Source organism: Lethenteron reissneri, chromosome 25, assembly GCF_015708825.2.
Source record: "Lethenteron reissneri isolate LAM-NWPU_2019-01 chromosome 25, ASM1570882v1, whole genome shotgun sequence".
NCBI classification, from domain to species: domain Eukaryota; kingdom Metazoa; phylum Chordata; class Hyperoartia; order Petromyzontiformes; family Petromyzontidae; genus Lethenteron; species Lethenteron reissneri.
The window spans coordinates 3,229,622-3,235,621 of record NC_083803.1 but is presented as its reverse complement, the minus strand read 5'-3'; positions in this window follow the sequence as shown (position 1 = coordinate 3,235,621).

Here is a 6,000-nt window from a genome sequence, read left to right as displayed (position 1 = left end):
AAAGACACGGCATTGTAACTGTGACGGGTGGCTTTAAGGGTGGGCATATCATGCACAATGGCCAGATGTGTTTGATTTAAAATGAACGCAGGTTTTTGAACATGCAAAGGTGTTGGATTACAAAGTATTGGCGTGAGAAAATAGATAGTGAAGAGAAGCCAGCCTTGTCCTTCAAGAGAAAAGCAACAAAGTAATCATCTCCACGTGACACCAAACTAAAAACTTGGCCTCCAAGTGGAAATATGAGCCAAGCCACTGGCAGGGAAAGTGAAAACCAATGCCTTAAACATTAAACACTGGTGCGATCTGAAGGATATTGTAGAATAAACAAGCAACTAGCTAAATTGAAGATATGTTCCTGTCGAGGTCTGCAAAAAATACTTTTTTGGTATGTTCGGTATTATACAAATACTGTACCAGGTGTTACAGTCAGTATGTTCCACGACACGTTTTTATTTTGTGTTAAATCTTTAACGTAAACCCGCATCTCTGCTCTTTTCTTAACATAATTTGCATACTTCGCGATCGATCATTACGGCACATTGTAGAAGTTGCGATGAGTTCTATAGTCGTACATCAGTGGCCACGCATCAAACGCTGCAGGAATGAATAAACAACAACCGAATATGTCACAAATGAGCATGCGGCGATAACGTAACGACTGTGGATGATCAAGAATCTGCGGCTTTGTACAAACATCATGTCGTCACCCTGGTTGGCGCATATCTCTGTTCCTCCAGGTTGCAGATTACATTGTGTCGCACGAAACATGCGGTGCTGGGGGTCCACGTGCGCGACCTTGGGTGCGATGATGCTTGGCCACGTGTGAGAAGGCGATGCCTTTCGTTCAGCTCCCCCCCCATTCCCAGTTTCGTTCTAACTTGCAACCTTCACCTCCATGTCCCCCCCCCCTTTCCAGTTTCGTTCTAACTTTCAATCTTCACCTCCATGTCCCCCCCACTTCCCAGTTTCGTTCTAACTTTCAACCTTCACCTCCATGTCCCCCTTCCCCACTTCCCAGTTTCGTTCTAACTTTCAACCTTCACCTCCATGTCCCCCCCACTTCCCAGTTTCGTTCTAACTTTCAACCTTCACCTCCATGTCCCCTCCCCCCTTCCCAGTTTCGTTCCAACTCTCAACCCTCACCTCCATGTCCCCTCCCCCCTTCCCAGTTTCGTTCTAACTCTCAACCCTCACCTCCATGTCTCCCCCCTTCCCAGTTTCGTTCTAACTCTCACTCTTCACCTCCATGTCCCCCCCCCCCCTTTTCAGTTTCGTTCTAACTCGCAACCTTCCATGTCCCCCCCTCTCCCCATCACTCTGTGGCCGTGTTTTCATTTTAAGAAGAATAAAAAAAACAAATCATGGAGTGTGTTTCAAAAACAAAATACAGATCCTGATATAAAACAGCGTGTTTTTTTGCTGCTACCAGAGCTTCACAATTCAGCTCGGAAGATGAGTTTTTTTAAAATAAAATAAATGAGCTATGGAGATCGACATCAACCTCCACGAAACCCCGAATTTGTTGCGAGACAAAACGAATTCTGACAAAATGGGCGCGTAACTAATGGGAGGATACGAGAAGCTGTCACATGAGTATTGGAGAATGTTTTTTTTTTATTTAAAAACTTATTCACACGGTTCTTTAAGCCCTCGTGGGCTAAGTGAGGACATCCGACGCATGCGAGCAACGTCGATGTCGAAAATTTCCCAAGAAAACTTGGACACAGCTGGCCACCTCTGTCCCTGTGAGAAAGTGACTGCCGCAGTGATCTCAAAAGCACGCTTTGTCTATCTGCAAACCAAGCACAGATAGTGCTTTCAACATTTGGAAATGTGTTCGTTCGGGCACTCTTATTGAAACGGTATTTGTACATGTATATCGATGGTGTACAAACACACATTGGGGGAAAACAACATTCGGTGTTCATCTTTAACGCTGATTCATGGCAGAAAGATATATAACACTGAAGAATAGCCATTGCTCAAACTATCAGTCGATTTCACATATGTTAAAGTGCGCGTGTGTTTATTTCCTAAAAGCTCTAGAGCATTTATTCTTAACCTTTACTGCAAACTTGCACCCCTTTGGTTCTCCATCTTTAAAAAAATGTTTAATGTTAATAAAGACATAGGGGTGATTAAACTAAGTACTTGCATTTCTGTGCCCCTGCTTATTTATTGTTTCGATGATTTACCTTCGAAAAAAAATCAGGCACGTCTCGCACCCCCAGAAAGGGGGTGCATGCACCCCTGGTTAAGAACCACGAGGCTATAGTGAAGGCTGCAGAAGCACTGCATTTGATATGTGAGGAATTTCCACCGATGCACTGGTGAGAGGTGGGGGGAAGAGGTGGGAGCCTGGGGGTGGGTGGTGGGGGTAGGGGATGTGGGATAAGGGATATGGAAGAGGGACCTCCGCCTTCCTGCCTCACCCGACCTGCTCGTCTGCACTCTGTGAGATAACATTTTAAAGCACAAATCACGAACCCCCCACTCTCTCACGTGGATGGAAACCTTTATCCTTGCCATTTTCACATGACCTTTCAAGGGCCGGTACTATATGCATGCAATCACTTTACGCTTTTACCACTAGTTATTTGCACTAAACGTACAATATAGGAATATATAAAAAAGCCATCTGTGGTCGAACATCAACCTCCAGACTGCCTAACAGTGTAACAAGGCATACAACCAAATATATTTGACTTTACTGCAGGGAATACCACTTGAGGAATGCGTATGCAAAGGCTTTCTCACGGTCGTTATGAGTCATTTGGAATTTCGACTACACCAGTGTCTCTTCGTGTTGCCTGATGTTACCGTGCAACATTGCTTGCTGCATAAAACATGTTCCTGTTGGGTGTTGAATGCAAACGGCTCCATGTAAAATGCAATCTAAAAATGCTGCAGCTGCGAACACACAGTGTGTTTGTTTATAAATGCAAGACACAGCACGCTCCGAATCCCACGTGTATAGGACTGCCTAGAAGGGACAAAATTACAAACAGCAACCGAACAAGAAATAATGCTGATGTGGCTAAAAAAACTGCGATTGTGCACAAATCAATGTGCGACAATAAACATTTCAAAATGTTAAATTCTACACGGACCCTTTAATGATAGCATATTTAAATGTGAGATAAGATTAATGTTGTCGATATAATCGACGGAGCAACCGGACCTTATCAAGCTGCAGTAATAGGTTGTTCAATGACACTGTTTATGCAAATGAGTATAGTGTGAGTGGTTGTTTCGTTAAAGAGGCTCGTGTACACCTACAGTACTTAGAGAATTTAGTCTGTTAAAATAACATGTTGAACTTGTAATGTGCCGTACAGTATTTCATCACTCTCGAAGAGGTTAAATTTATCACAGGCATCAACAGTTGTCCAAGCTCTGCAGTCCTCTATATATGTGAAGGTGTCACGGACACATTTATTTACATGAGGGAGGCATTTGGAGAAAAAACATGCGATTGAGGGGGCAACACGATCACGTACAAATGGAACAGGTGGAAGCCACATTGGTTGTACTGCCTTGTACTGGCAAGCTCGGGTAAGGTACCTCGACACCCATGGGAGTGGAGTTTCGCAATGTTTGTGCGATGATCCATCAACCCTCACTGCCTCCGCAGTGCTGGATTAGAGGCGTGCGCCACTACCGCTTATAATTTTCAGTCAGATCTTAAACACAAATTTGCAATTAAGCTGTATTGGAACAATTGTGAATTGTAGGACCCAATGAAAATATCTATAATCTAGGGTTTTTTGTAAGACCATCAAGAAGGCTTATCCAAAACGTGAGGTCTGCCAGATGGTGGGGAGCCATTTCAGCTGGAAGTTTATATCACTGTGAGCAGTTGCTGTGAGGGCTTAGTTGAAAGGGAACCAAAATCATCCTCAGTTATCAGTTTGGTCAACTAAGGGGGAGATGGTTGCAGCTGGCCCGACCAAAGTTCTCTATCAAGAATCTCTCAGCTCCGAGGTCATCCATCTGGAGGAGATGGAAAGTTGGCTGCGTTCCTTGGCTGGCTCTGAACTTAAAATTTGGTTTAAAAAAAATCTGAAGATTTCCTCAACGGAACATTTAGAATGCCAACAATTGTGTCATATCTACTCCAAAGCTAGATAATGTAAACCACCAGGATGCACGACTGTTAACAGGCCCACTGGTAGAATCATATCACTCTGGAAAGTATGTACTAATATTTTGAATGCGTGACTCTTCTTCGTGTGGCTCCACAAACCCCCCTCACGCATATAGGCATACGGCACAAATAGTTTAAAAGCTGTGTGGTATTGGTATCACATAGACATCATCTTCTGGGTTTGTGGATGGGGTTGTCAACTGGAAGACACGTTGTGACTATTTATTTTTTATACATTTGAATGCTGGTGGGATCGGTGGCACAAATGGTCTGGTGTGAGGAGTGCCGTGTGAAAGGCACCCTGGAGAGGTGATAGTAAAGGTATGTTAAGAAAGGAAGTGTATGGCTTATTGCAGATGTTTCTTGTTCCTAAGAGCAAACTCTATCAAGATAGTTTCTGACTGGCTTATTGGATAACATGCAAAAGAATCATATGTAAGCTAAGAGAACATTAAATCTTGGTTAAGTCAAACTTATTTTAATAACATTCTCCTGACAAAACTCAAAGCCAGGCGATGTTATGGATGAACGATTATATGGTTATTTTCAATGCCGACTGCATTTGTAGTTAAGTGAGCCAAACATTTCGTACAGCTTTAAATAAATCATTACGATATGGATATTGTGAAATATTCTCAATGCTAACACGTGACATTACATTTTTTCTGTCAAATAAATGTTTTTCTAAGCTGTGCAACCAAACGATAACCTTGTGGAATTCCATGCCCTTTGCTGTTATCAATAATTTTGTGGGTCCTCATGCAGCAGTACATTTCTCACTACGATCTTGAGACTGCTGTAGTCTACATGCCCAACGACTATACCCACAGTTTGGATAAATTCTGCACACAAAAATAGTAGATTATGGGAGACTATGAAGTGTATTCGTGAATACATCTCTTTATGATGACGTTTTGACTAAAGGTCTTCTACAGGAAAATAATAACTTTTCACCAATGCTTCATTTTACTGAACATTCACAAAAGGGCAAATACTGCATTATACATCCACACAGTATATATTTATTTAAGACTGCATAGGCATGGTGCACACGTGCGCAGACCAAACACTTAATCTGCTGAGCCACACATGGACGAGACATAAAAAACACACGTAGACCTGTCTTCACACTTTGTTGTGAATGTGACTGCTGCTGAAATATGGCTTTGATTAAACAACACGTGGCTTGCTGCAATAACGAAAATCAGAGCCCTGTGTGCTGCATGCCTCGTATAAACTGGAACCACACGAGTGTTCAACTACCATATAGCACCCAATATTAACTCAGCTTTCATTGAAGTCAATGCTTCAGTTTTAATTCTAAAGATGCTACATTGCACACACACACTGGGAGATTCAACACATTATGCTTGCATCTGTCGTAACATTCATCCGTGATTTTACATAATTTGCTTGTGTGTTTTATTGAATTCTGTAAACACTTGCCGCTGTATTTTTTCCACAAATACTTTTCGAGCTAAATTATTGGACATCGGCCACCGACCACCTTGTGTGAACCACTGTGAACAGTCGAGACATGGAAGACATCCATTCAGTTTCCTCCGGGGGCTGTCCATTGCTTGTCAGACCTGCACGTGGAGTTGCTATACAAATCCAAATATATACAAGAAGAGGAAGATGCAGCATGCACCCAGCCTCGGCTGCAGTGGACTAATGCTCACTAAAAGAGCTGTGCTCAGTCGGTGATTCTCCCTGGCCGGGGATGACAATGAGTGACGAACAAAGGCAGGAAGGATGAGTGGTCCTGCTTCCGTTTGCCCTTTCCGTCGCACTGAAAGCCCCACGTGCATCACCAGGTCACAGCAAGACAAAATTAAAGAGTTCTTTAT